Source organism: Pan troglodytes, chromosome X (genome assembly GCF_028858775.2).
Source record: "Pan troglodytes isolate AG18354 chromosome X, NHGRI_mPanTro3-v2.0_pri, whole genome shotgun sequence".
NCBI lineage: Eukaryota > Metazoa > Chordata > Mammalia > Primates > Hominidae > Pan > Pan troglodytes.
The window spans coordinates 112124627-112139696 of record NC_072421.2 but is presented as its reverse complement, the minus strand read 5'-3'; the positions used below and the strand labels follow the sequence as shown (position 1 = coordinate 112139696).

The following is a 15070-nucleotide window of genomic DNA, read 5'->3' as shown; positions in this document are numbered from 1 at the left end:
GACTTGCTTGTTATGTGTGTTTTCATGGCAGATTTAAATGAAAGTCAAGAACAAAACCACAGTTGGGTATCACACAGTAGTGGTCCCTGAAATGCTCAAGGATTTGAGATCTCTGGATGCCAAAAGGAGGTCAGAATGCAGACGGATAGGTGCCAAAATAGTTATTTATAGATTTCCAGGCCAGGCACGGTGGCTCAGGGCTGTAATCCCAGCACTTTGGGAGGCTGACGCAGGTGGATCACTTGAGGTCAGGAGTTTGAGACCAGCCTGGCCAACATGGTGAAACCCCATCTCTACTAAAAATATGAAAATTAGCCAGGTGTCATTACTAGCTGACATTCTGGAGTAAAAATAAATTTTACCTCATAACATATATACAATCATTTCCCTTAAAACGTGTTCCTTTTTGGAATGGTTTATTGGATATTATAGGTTTTCTTTTTTACAAGTTCATTCATAGTGTTCAAACTAATTAGCAAAACAATTATTGTGTATTTACGTGGCCTCAGCCTCCCGAGTAGCTGGGACTAGAGGCGCCCACCACCACGGCGGTATTTTTAGTAGAGACGGGGTTTCGCTGTGTTAGCCAGGATGGTCTCGATCTCCTGACCTTGTGATCCACCCTTCTCGGCCTCCCAAAGTGCTGGGATTACAGGTGTGAGCCACCGCGCCCAGCCAACTTTTCTATTCAAACCAGATAATGCATCACTCTACTTCCGAAGGCAAGAAACATACTTCCAGGGTCACTTTAAAAATAGATGCTTGCTTGGGCCTGTGGCCAAAGTTAGGGAGACATGAGTTAGCCTGGAGGCTTAGGGGAGGGGAATACTTATTTGACTATTAACTTCTAATAACTAACAAGATCCATCCTAAATGAACCATATTTGCAGAGATATCTCAATCAATACATGAGTGTATAAATAATCTTAAATAGAATACACAACTTTGGGGTTTACAAAATTATCTAAAAGAGACTTGCTACCGGTTTAGAGGCCACAAACGTTCAAAATATAATATAGTACCATTCACTATAATTTCGTAACATTAATGACTTCTTAAGGTATTAAGTATTTGACAGTATACCTTATTCACTGATACATGTAATTTCAAACACATAGAAATCCTAAAAAGGGCATTTTATTTCAAATCTATTATAAGGATTCTCAGTGTGCAATATTAAAGGTTAAGTTTAAAATAAAGTAAAATGTAGTAATAGTAATTTAAAAATCATGTGCAATTTTATGCACAAAATGAATTAGTAAAATATGGATTGGAAAGTCACAAAGAAATACAACTCAATGGAAATAATACCATTTAGAGATAATCGTGTAAACGCAAAGTTTCTATGGATGCAAATGGTTGTGTTGTGTTCTAATTAGCAATTTTGGAGAAGTAAAAATGAAAACAGATAATGGACTTGTAATAAAGTCAATAAACAGTCCATGGCGGAGTAGAATACATTTATTGCTGGGTGCATAGGAAAGACTTTTTCAAGATTCTTGTTTCTCCTAATAATGAATTGACAGGGAAATAAAGATGTTTTATGTTTGGAAGACAGGAATGAGTAAGAGAATCTGTAAGTTAAAAATTCCAGAGTTACAAACTCAGCCTTGATTTGCTTTAAACAAATCATGAATAATAATTTGAATCTTAGAAGGTAAAACTATATGTTCCTATTCTTCAAGCTGACATACTGGTTATTATGATCTCACTGTATATCTGTGGCATTAAAGATACCGACATGTGGTTTAAAAGTCCATTAAATAGATACACCGATTTTACTACATATGTAAATTTACTTCTTCATCCAAATTCATTATATCATTTGATAAAGCCTGTGTTATGAAAGGTGCAGACAGTATTTCTGCCTTTTTGTTTGCTTATTTACTTATTTTAAAATAATTTTGGACTTAGAGAAAAATTGTAAAAATGGTGGAGAGTACCTGTACACTCTTCACTCAGTTCCCCAAGTATCTTATATAATCGTAAACAAATGATAAAAATGAGGAAATTATCATTGGCAGATAACTATCAACTAAACTATAAACCTCACTTGAATTTCATCAGTTTTTTTTCTAGTCCAGTATTCATTCCAGGATCCTATATTATATTTCTAGTCAATATATTACAATATATTGACTATATTGTATTTAGTTGTTGTTTCTCCTGAATGTTGACTATATTGTATATAGCTGTCCTATATTGTAGTTAGTTGTTGTTTCTCCTTAATCTCTTCCAACGTTTGACAGTTTGGCAGCCTTCCCTTGTATTTCATAAACTTGATTTTTTAATGAGTACAGGCCAATTATTTTGTATAATGTTTCAGTTTGGGTTTGTCTGATGATTAGACTGAAGTTATTCTTTTTTGCAGGGGCAAGAATACTACAGAAGTGATGCTGTGTTCTTCTCAATGCATTATATGATGGTGAGAAGATGGGGTGAGCATAAAAACTGTCACTATGTTATAACCTTGATTACTTGGTTAAAGTGAAGTCTGCTGATTATTCTTCTATGATGCTACATTAGCCTCTTTGTAATTGATATGGTTTGGCTGTATCCCTACCCAAATCTCATCTTGAATTGTAGTTCCCATAATCCCTGTGTTGTGGGAGGGATCCGGTGGGAGGTAACTGAATCATAGGGGTAGTTACCCCCATGTTGCTGTTCTCGTGATAGTGAGTGAGTTCTCACAAGATCTGATAGTTTTTTAAGGGACTTTTCCCCTTTTCGCTCTGCACTTCTCTCTCCTGCCAGCACGTGAAGAAGGACGTGTTTGCTTCCCTTTCCACCATGATTGTAAGTTTCCTGAGGCCTCCCCAGCCATGTGGAACTGAGTCAATTAAACCTCTCTCCTTTATAAATTACCCAGTCTTGGGTTTGTCTTTATTAGCAGCATGAGAACAAACTAATACAGTAATCAAATAGATAACTTGAGGGAGATATTTTGAAACTATGTTAATACCCTGTTTATCCTAAAACTTTTGCCCCCCTTATTTTAGCACATATTAGTGGACTTGGCCTGAAACAACAATGGTTACTGTGTGTTTGCCTGATGATGATTTTGTATTTCCCTAATTGTGTCCACATTTATAAACTGGAATTTTTCTGTATGGCAGAGTTATCCCTCCTCTCCCCCTTTATCTGCTTATTCAATTATTTATATTTCTGTAGAGTTGTGGATATTTCCACTTCAAGATTTCATAGCTTATCATATTTACTATGGGAGAGTACAAGGTAGACATTTTCATACCTTAATGCTTCACCATTTATGCCATACCACAAGAGATAAAATAGAAACCCTCCAATATTCCTGATAATCTTCATCCATCCACCCACCATTCCATGAGCACATACTAAAATTCTACTTTAGCTATCTGGTGATAAAGACAGAACTCAGCAATATCCTGTATATTTCCAAACTAAAAGATAAAAACAATTTTAGTTTGGATTTCATACTTCTATATATTCTCTTGACTTGTTCCTTTAGCATTTTATATTTCACAGGTTAATTAATTGTATCAGTCATTTAGGATTTGAAACTGTCATTGCTATCCTTGTTAGAAGGGAATATGATAATTCATAAATATTCAAGATGAAAGATTACCTTTTGCAATAATAAAAACGATCAATTCTGGAATTTTATTTGTTGTACTTGTTTAAAAGTATTAACAACAGCAAACGTAGATAAAAATTAAAATAAGTTAAATTAAATGTAAAATCTAATGCAAGGATCATGGAGAAACCAAAACAAACAAACAAACAAAAAACAAATTGTTTTACTCTTCCTCTAAAAATAAAATTACTATTTACAGAAATGCTATTATATTATAACAAAGAAATTTTAAGCCTGGGCATCTTGTTTTTTTATTCTAGATAGATTAGGTCTTCATGACATGACTGACTGCCTCCCAAACCATAAATTAATTGACCGAGATTAATAGTTTCACAGAAGACACAGAAAAAAACCAACAAAATATTGGCTTGTTCTTCAGGAGTTTAAGTTATAGTTACTAATAATCTATTTCCATCATGGAAGTTGTGAACCTTAAAAAAATGAGAATAATACATATGTAACTAACCTGCACGTTGTGCACAAGTACCCTAAAACTTAAAGCATAATAAAATATATATATTAAAACATGAGAATAAAAAGATAATTACCTCTCTTGAAGAATTTGATTAGGTGGGCCATGAAGTATAGGAACAAATTCACAGCTGCCCTAGACAAACTGTATCTTAAGGGAGGTAGACTTACCACATTAAAACAGATTTCTTCTATTCATTGCAATCGGTTACTTCTTAATAACACTAAATGTTTTCCATATTACACGCAGGTGATAAATATTTACTTTTCAGGGTGTATTGTTGAATTTGCATGAATTATTTATAAAGAGGAAAATTTTCATACATATTATTATTGTGGGTTCCATGTATGCAACCAAATAGAAAAGTAGTCACCTTCTGAAGGCAATTTAAGCAATTAAAAATATTAAGTAGTTAAGATAAATACCCTAAAATATCAATGACCTTTAAAAACATAAAATGTCACATGTCTAAATATTTGCTGGGAGACAATTTTTTCTTGTTCCATTTCATCATTATTTTGGAAAGAAAGAGCAATCGGGTTATGGAAAATGTATGAAAATATTTATATTTTACACTAATATCATGAAAATCAAGAAATGTGTCAAGATAAAGCAACTAGCTAAATTATGTTGAAGTGGCATGCCTTTACATTTCATTGAGCTGCACTTCTTTATTTGCAAGATTGTTTTATAATCACAACTAGAAAAGTTGTTTTTGAAGATAAGACTGCTTCCCACTGTAAACATTATTTATTACTCTGTTATTATATAATATTTATTTCTAAGATAAATTATACATTTGCTTTGCCAAGTTAGACATGATGCAAGCATATTTAATATTTTTAGTTTTTTTTTCACATATGTCCTTTTCTAGGTCAATATGTCTTTTGGCTAAGATTGAAGTGAAATAAAATCTTCAGTGTTAACATTCATGTTATAGGATCTGATACAAATTGGCTACATTTAAAAGTGATTTCAGAAAAATTCATTCATCTTCCATGAGAAGGTTTCTGTGTAAAGTCTATGATAATCGATGGCAAATTCAGACATAAACTACTTTTATATTTGACAATTTTTGCACAAAATAAAACCTATTCCAGAAAAAAAAATTACCTGAGACTTGAGTTTACCTTAGTAAGCTCTTTCTAAGCAATACTGCATTTAAAAAGACTCTCTGTCTCTCTGGATTAAAAACTCTCTATTTCTGTTTCTCACTCCATTTCTCCTTCCTTTTTAGACTATAGAGAGTTATAGGTAAAGCAAAAGCAGAACCTGACTCCTTGAAAGCAGGACTTTTATTGCATTAAGAAACAAATTGATATATTCATTCATTTGTAACCAACTTTGTGTGAAGTATTGTACTGAGAGTTAAAAAATAAATTAAAAATTGGATGGATGGGTGATTAAATGAGCATTCTTTTTCTTCATGTTGAAGCAATACTCTAAGAAAAATATAAGTGCAGACAGCACAAAAAGAAGTTGGAAGATTACATTAATCTTTCCATCTCTAATTTCCCTAGTTATATAATTAGTAGTGAGACAATAAATCATCTAAGCCAACAAAGTGAACACAATAAAATGATAGGTGATTCTGTGATACAGGAAGTTCAGAAAAGGTAATAGAGGTCAGAAAGAAATCTGTGAGCCATCAATTAATTGACAATGGTCCCCAGTTTTACAGAAGGCACCAAAAGAAAAGAACAAACTATTGGCTTGTATATTGCATATATAAAAGTATATACAGTAGCAGAAATCAATCCAGTGGATGAAACAATAAGATAATTAATTTTCTTGTACAAACTGACCTAAATGAAGGTAAGTTGGCTGAAATTACCATGCAAGCAAAAATTAAATGCATATTTGAAATGATAACGGAAATATGAAGAAAGCCAGGATGGGAATAATCAAAATAAATGTGCCATGATTCAGCAAGTCATTCTTGTAAACTTAATTAACAGGTAAAATCAGAAGGGTAGAGTTTTACACAAAACTCAAGAAGGTATAATATGTTCCGAAGGAATCCAATCAAGCCAATGGAATTTAAGAGGTAGAAAAGAATTCTACAGTGTGTAGCCCCACCAGCCCCTAAAAGGCAGATATAGATATATCTCATCCAGAGTTGTAGGAAGACAAGTCATTTACTAACATTTTGGGCTGATACATGAGGTAACTGTAAAAATTATTTTCATAAAATATAGTAAAAAATTACACTTAAATGGCATGTGCCAAAAATACACAAGAACTTGAGGAACAACAAAAAGTAATTGACAACTTTAAAATGAACATATCTAGCAAAAGAATATTAACATAGTGCATTAGCCATACTCCAATATGGGCTGAAAACACATTGTAGGAGTATTATTAGGAATAGATAATAAGGTAATCACTACAACATATCAGCACATTTTGACTAATAGTTTAGACAGGTGGTTTACCAGACCATTTAAAACAGAAATAGTGCAATGGTAACTTGGTCTGATCCCAGTTTCTCAGTTCTATGAACAACCTAAAGCACACAACTCAAATTAACTGTCATGTTTGTTACTTAACCTAAATACATCACCCTCTTAGAAAAATCTTTAGCATTGTCACCTAAATTCCATTCAGCCTTCTGATTCTTAGTCTCCAAGAAGTCTACTAGTAAGCATCTGATTCCTAATCATACCTTATTCTTTACTTAGCAGGTTTGTGAAAACTGCCTCTTCATTCTTGGTATGGTTTTTTTTTTTTCTTTTCTACTCCATCTCTAGTCCTGGTAATGTGTTTTGTAGTTTCGTTTAGTACTAAACATTAAGTAGCCAGTATAACCAAACGATAAATTTTTACTGTATATCTCACTTAGATACTAAATGTTTAAATAATTTGCATTTCAACCTCCCTGGGAAGGACATGTATAGGCAGGAGAAATACAATACTGACATCACCTCCTCTAGGAAGCTTTCCCTGACTGACTCCTCTACCCTCTAGCTGGGTTCGGAGAACTTTCATATGTTCACAATGTATCCTGAGCTCATTCTTGCTATAGCACTTCAACACAGTATATTAATTGTCTGCTCTATTGCCTACTTCTCCCAATAAAATGTTATCTCTTTGAAGGGAGGGATTGTGTCTTATTCATTGCTGTATCTGCAGCTCCTAGTACAGAACCAAGTATTAGGGTACAACTTTAGTTAATGAATAAAAGAACAATGTGGGGTAAAGTTTCAGTGCCAGTAAAAAAAAAAGAAAAACAGCCAACCAATAAAAAATTATTCTACAATTATGGCAATTGAAAGGACACTGGTGATGGTTACTTAAGCTTTAACTCTTCAAAATATATCATTAAATATGCATACCAAAGCTTTTGATTTGAATTTGTTTTTAGAAATTTCATGAATTACACACTTCTAACTGATGATAATAATCACCATTACTAGGTAGGTACCATGAGTTTTTAGCGAAAAAATTATATATATGATATATATGTTATATATATATGAGTATATATACATATATACACATACACACACATACATCTATTATTTTATTGTTTTTTAAGTTAAGGGGTTTTGGAATCTCATGAGGAATTAGTTACAGTAACTAATAAGCAAAGAGCAGAAAACAGTATAATTTTTATAAATCAATTTTAAAAAATTTTATTCACATCTTCATTTATCATAAGTTGGATCAATAGACTTTCTAATCCATTTTACTGTCTTCAGATAGACAAGATATTATTAGTCTCATATTATATCTAAAGGCTCAGGAAGGTTAATTCACTGGCTCAAGATTACACACCTAATAAGTGCTGAAGGAGTATGAGACAGACAAGGTTCTGCAGCGTAGTAGCAGAAATATTGCAAAAGAGTGAATAAAATAAAAGCTGACCACATTTTATTTTAGTATGCACTATGTACATTCAGAAGTCAGATTAATCTTCCTATACTGATTTTCTTAGATTAGTATATTTAAATGGGCTGACTTTTCCAAAGCGGGTGGTTATTACTTTATTCAGCAAACATTTATATGGATTCCAATTCAACCCTATAGAAAGTGTTTGTAGCTAGATATAGAATGGTGAACAAAGCCTGCATAATCCTTGTACACTTAATAAAGAAGAAAGATGAACAAGGAGAAACAGGAGGGAGAGGAGGGAAAATAGGAGGAGAATGCACATAATAAGGTTCTAGCTGATAAATGGCAAAGTCAGTAAGAAGCAAGTTGCATGAAAAGGGGATGAGAAAACTAGCTTAGAGTCAAAGTGATCTGCATATCACTTACAAGACAGGCATAAATATTTTGGGTGGGGCAATCAGTTTGCTTTTCTCCTAACACTCTCCCTAACCTGATAAAATTAACTTTTCCTGACACCAACTACTCCTCACAAAGATGTCCTAGGAGGAAATAGAAAGAAATATGCTAAGATCTTTGATCTTCTCAGGAAGAAAAAGGTTAAAAATAAATAAACTATTATTTGACATATTTAATAGGAATTTTTAAATTAGACATAACTAAAGTTATTTTCATTATTTAAATTAATTTTTAATAACTTAGGCTAGAAATTTAACCCGAAGAATAAAATGATGGGCAGAGTAATTACTGAAACATTTTGGATATGCTGCCTATAAATTATATAACGTAGTAAAGAAAAAAAAAGCTAAGTGACAAAGAGGCTTGCAGGAACCTAGACTATTTCATATTATATCAATGGAATGTGCAAATGAAGTTAAGAATGGATGATTATAACAAGATTTATTGATGATATAATTCTTGTTTTAGTTTATTGACTGTCTTATAATAATATTGGTTTAATAATATTTATATATTCGCTCAAATTTCTACAATAAATACTTTTGTGCACTTGATTCTTACTGAATCCCAAGCTCAAGTCCCCTTTTCTCCCCAAAAGTTTCCCAGATGAGAAATAATCTGGCCTTCCTCTAACCTTTTCCAATTCTTTAATTCTTATCACACACTTTCAGATATGGCGATCACTTGTGCATTCTCCTTATATTTCTTCTCTCCCATACTAGATCATAAGGTCTGTCTGGGTCGTAGGATTGTATCCTCCACATAACAGGTGCTCAAATAAGACTTGTTGGTTTATTTATTCTTTCAACAAATACTTATTGAGGACCTGCTATATGCCAGGCATGGAGAAACACAATGTGTTGAATATGTTATGATATTTTCTTTAAAACTATTAGACCATAATTTTCAGTTTGATAATATTTCAGAAAATGCCGCAATATTTCTAATCAGCATGTATTAAAATGTTTCTTTCTATATAAATCCATTTCCCACCTCTATTCCATTTATATTCTCACTTAAGTGAACTTCTGTTATTTTTCTTCCACTTATAACATTTCTTATTCATGTTTTGGACTAGGCCTCTTAACAAGTACTTCTAAATATTTGGCTATTAGGTGACTAAGTTTAGTTTTGGTTCCTGATACAAGCAAGGAGACGCAAAAAATAAAAATAAATTTTCTAATTATAAGGAATATAGTCAGGACTGCAGCAAGTACATTTTATACTTGGAATTATATGCAGAGATCACGCAGCTTTCCAACCAAACAAAATCATTCTAACAGTCTAGGAAATTTTTTTTCCTATTTCAAATCAAAGACATATGATCTACTTAGAATTGTTGAAGTAACAGATTCTCATTATAAAAAAAAACACCTGGAAATTATGTGAAATTTTAAATAAATGAGTTAAAGAAACATCCAGTTAGCTGATCACAAGATGATATGTTCACTGATATCATCATGAGGTAAAATTATACTATGGAGATTTCAATTATCATCTGTAAATAGCATCTGATGTGTCATCAAAAGAAATTTCAACATGATGAAAGATCATAATAATGTTCTTCCAAATGTATTTTTATAGTTCTATTAAAAGAATGCTTCTAACTGCTACTGAAAGCTAACTTTGACTATTCATGTGAAATTTCAGCAAATTTTTAATGTAAATAAAAGAGGAATAAAAAATGTATTATAATAGAAGCAACATACAAATTTAAGTTGTGAGTTTAAAATTTCAGTTGTGGAATAGAATTTGGAAGCATAGTTAGTAAACAGCTGAAAATGGAGAGTTAAAAAAATCTACATGAAGTACAAAATTACTCTTTAAGAATTCATGTTTTACCCTTCTGGCTGTCTTTCAATCTCTATTATGTTCACACTGCATGCTCTGGGTATTGAATAATACTATACACAGCCCATGCAATGAGCACATCCTAGAGCCAAGTCCAGTTGTGATAGAAGGCTCAAAGGGTGGTATCATTTGATCAAATTTTAAATGTTAAGTAAATTTGAAATGATTAATTTTGAAAGTCAAAAACTTAGCCAAAAGATTATAGGATTTTAAAGCTTGAAGAGACAATATCTAAGTAGTCTCTTACCCTCTAGCCATACCCTCTACCCTCTTCCAAACCATACCAGACAGATGAATATCTATTCAAAAGGAATTCCAAATTTATCTGGGAACAACTGGGATAACTTATCAGAATTTATAATCCCTAATATTAAACATCTTTGTTCATCACATCCAAATTAAATTATTTGCTTTGAAGACTAAACCAAAAGTAGTGTCATGGAAAAAATATTGGCCTTAGAACTGAGAAAACATAAATAATACTGTATAACTATCTGTCTTTGAACAAGTCAGTTAAATTCCCCTAGCCTCCGTTTCTATGCCTGTAAAACAGGGATAATCATAAATGTAGATATTATGTAAAATACTAACGGAGTTCATACATGCAAAAGTGTTCTGTAAACTGCAAGAAGTGAGCAAATATAATGGATTCTTATTCTGGGGTAGTTAATACTGCAACCCATGTCACCATTTTCTCCTCTTCATAGGTTTTATTTTCTAATCTTTTCATCATCTTACTGTGTCTTTGAAATCTTTCCAAGAGCCTCTACCTCACTGTTCAATTCGACAGCCCTGACTAGATTTAAGATTCAATAGAGCAGCTGGATGGTAGCTATTTTGATTACTTATTATTCTTACTTCAATAGAAAGCAAACTGAACAAGACAGATGAGGAGCTGTCTACAAGGGAGTTTACAATATGGGGCAGAAAGAGGGAGATAATAAAGAAGAGAACAAATAAACAAGAAAATTGTATACAGTAATAATGCTGTGAAAGATAAAACAGATCAACACAAGAAATGGGAGTGAGTAGTTTGGATGGCATGGTCAGGATGGAACTCTTCCAAGCAGTTACATATGACATGAGACTCGAAGAATGAGGATGATCTAGTCATTTGAAGAAATGGAAAACTAGTGTTCCAGAGAGAACACCAAGTACAAATGACTTTAAGGTGGGTGTGAACCACTGTGACAAAATGATTTCTAAAGAATGAGATTAGGGAGAAAACCCTAGGACCATATTATTAACATGTTGTATGCAATAATAAGGAGTTTAGATAGAAAGGCATTGAACAGTCTTAAGCATGGAATGATGTGTTAAAATCAACTAAACAACTAATATTCAGAATGATTTCTGAATCCTCTTAATACATTAAACTGGGGCCTCTTTTACCATCTAAATGATCTGCAAATTGGACTTGGGAATTTTCCTTTCATCTGTTTAGTAAACATTAATTTTCATTCATATGGTACTTTGCAATAAAGTAATGACTTAGACATTAAATGTAGTCAAATTAGAGATTTATGCTATCCACTTTGTGTTCATTCTCCAGATCTGTCAAAATAGACAGAAACGTCAAGCTCATGCTATTTCTGTTTCATAGGAAGTCAGGCAAAATTCCGTATACGGATGAAACTATGTTTCCTACTCCTCACCTGTTGTTCAGTTAGAAATGACTGAATGGTGATGCTACACAAATCTTCAAAACCAGAGAAAAGGCCGGGCACAGTGGCTCACACCTGTAATTCCAGCACTTTGGGAGGCCAAGGCAGGCGGATCACTTGAGGTCAGGAGTTCGTTACCAGCCTGGCCAACATGGTGAAACCCCGTCTCTACTAAAAATACAAAATTAGCCAGTCATGGTGATGCGTGCCTGTAATCCCAGCTACTCAGGAGTCTGAGCCAGGAGAATTGCTTGAACCTGGGAGGCAGAGGTTGCAGTGAGCCGAGATCGCGCCACTTCACTCCAGCCTAGGCGACAGAGCAAGACTCCATCAAAAAATTAAAAAACAAACAAACAACAACAACAACAAAAATAAATAAAAATAAAAATAACACAGAAAAGATGAAAGATTACCTTTGCTCTGTGACCACAAGAATTTCTTATGTTCCTATGGCTAAAAGCCTTGCTGGTGTCCCCCAATTCAGAAGAAACAAAGCATTCTTCAGAGAAAACTGCATTAACAGTGTTTACAGTAGGATAAACACTGTGTTTCTTTGTACTGAAAGAAAGCCTGCTGTACCATATTGTATTGGGAATTATAAAAATAATTAATCATCAAGAAAAAAGCACAAAAATAAAAACTACTGTTTGTATTAACAGCCAATAGGCAAATGTAACAAAATCTGCTCCCAACTATTAATATCTTCTGAATAACATTTAAATAGTATGGAGAAAAGCTGAATTTGACAAATAAAAATATAGTATCCTCCCAAGTGCTTGAAAAGTGTATTAGACACTATAGATTTAGTACTATAATTGTCATGATCATATGTGGAAAATACTTAAAAAATGAAATAATTGGGGGCAAAAGGGAGAAAATAAAGCCTGAATCTAAATTTATGTACTGCTGTTCTCTTGGAGCCAAGATCTGCTGACGTTAAAGTATCCGTATGTAGCACACAGTAGGCAATCAATAAATTATCACCAAAGTAAACTTTTGGTACATGTTAGTTTCCATACTCCAATACAGAAAAGGGGGATTTTGAAATATTTGTTAAGGGACAGACTTCTAAAATTTTACTGAGCTAATATAGCACTCATGTCTCTGAACATTTGCCTAAAGCTAAAAATGACATATATTGAGATATACGGGAGAAAACTATTTAAAGTACGAGAGCCTAACACAGACTAAGCAATAATGATGATGACACCAACAATCTGTCAATTTGCATAACTTTCTTTTTTGAGACAAGGTCTCACTCTGTTGCCAGGTTGGAGTGCAGTGGCACAATCATGGCTCACTGCGGCCTCAACCTGTTGGGCTCAAGCAGTCCTCCTACCTCAGCTTCCTGAGTAGCTGGGATTAAAGGGACATGCCACCATGCCTGGCTAATTTTTGTATTGTTTGTGGAGATGGGGTTTCATTATGTTGCCTAGGCTGGTCTTAAACACCTGGGCTCAAGCAATCTTCCCTCCTCGGCCTCCCAAAGTGCTGGGATTACAGAGGTGAGTCACGATGCCTGGACTTGTATAACTTTTAATGGAAAAAGGAAGTTTCTAGAAGACCGTAGTAGTACAATAATGATGGAGACCAGGACGTGTTATTCCAAAACATGGCACCTTGACATTTAAGAAAACAGCAGAAGCAGGAAGGTCATTCTCACTTTCCCCTCACCCTTCTCCTCTGAAGCAAGTCATAAGATCTTCATTTGAGAACTGCACTCCCTACACCCAAAAGAAAGGAACATTCTTATCTCTGAAAATACAGAGTCACAGAGGGGAATCTGAACAAATAGGCCTTGTTAAGTTCCCTCAAGTTTTATTACATTAGATCATACTTTTTTATCCAATCATACTTCTCCACTACTATCCACTTTTGCACCAAACCTAGCACTGAAAATAAAAAGGTTTACTTATTTATTTGGGTCTTCGTTTCTTTATGATGTTTCCCATGTTATTTTAAACTTATATTAAATAAATTTGTATGCTTTTCTCTTATTAATCTGTCTTTTCTTACAGGGAGTACAGCCATTAACACAGGATGGGTGATGATATTTCTGCTCCCCTATAATAGCAATAGCAAAATACAGACTACACTGTTTCCACACATCTCTGTTTTGGCACATGCTGTTTCCTCTGCCTGCAATGTCTCTGACCTCTTTTTATGCTTGGCCATCTCATAGTCATTACACAGAGTCCTGCTAGATATCATGCTCTCTGTGAAGCCTGCACTGATAGTGCCAACCATTTCTTCCTCTAGCTTACTTGTATACCTCATGCTTATTTCTAACATTACATTCATACGATTTTGTTTTAATTATTTGTCTGCACATCTCTCTCCTCTACAAGGCTAGGAGCAATTAATTAACAAATATTACAACATTCTTTTTTGGGTTCCTAACACCTGCCACAGTGTCTGGCCCACAGTAGGCATATAGTAAACAGAGAATTGAACAGTGCTAAGCAAACTACCTATACATATTTGAAGTTGAGGAAAATTAAAAGGGTGATTTTAAAATTGGATGTAAAGACCATTTTTCATGCTGGAAAATGTAAATCAAAGCATGTTGTCAAATTATTTTTTAAGTTTTATTTTTAATTGACAAATAATAATTGTATACACTTATGGGATACAATGTGATGTTTTGATACTTGCATACATTGTGGAATGATCATATCAGGCTAATTAGTATAGCCATAACCTCAAATACGTATCATTTTTTTGTAGGGAGAACATTTAAAATCCATTCTTTTAGCTATTTTGAAATATACATTACATTATTATTAACTATAGTCCTCATGCTGTGCAATAAGATTCTTAGAACCCATTCCTCCTAGGTGAAACTTTTTACTCTTCGACCAACAACTGTTCTTTCCCCGTTCACCTTCCTCCCCACTCAGGCCCCTGGGAACCACCATTATACTCTCTATTTCTATGAGTTTGACTTGTTCAGGTTCCACATGTAAGTGAGATCATGCAGTAATGAAATGGGCAAATGACCTGTATAGATAGTTCTCAAAAGAAGACATATGAATGGCCAACAGATATATGAAAAAAAAATGTTCATCATCTCTAATCACCAGAGAAATGTGAATTAATGTGTAATGAAATTATACCCTTATCTTTCACATCAAATACAAAAATCAACTTAAAGGCGATTAAAGACTTGCACGTAAGACT

The 15070-nt window shown here is 33.6% G+C and overlaps 1 protein-coding gene and 1 non-coding gene across 3 annotated transcripts in view; both read right to left on the bottom strand.

Moving 5' to 3' along the window:
• HTR2C (5-hydroxytryptamine receptor 2C) overlaps window positions 1-15070 on the bottom strand; it is a 325108-nt gene that overhangs the window by 248303 nt on the left and 61735 nt on the right. The window lies entirely within an intron of this gene.
• Window positions 9135-9202, bottom strand: MIR1264 (microRNA mir-1264). The gene has a single exon (NR_035618.1). It is a non-coding gene; the product is annotated as a microRNA mir-1264 (primary transcript).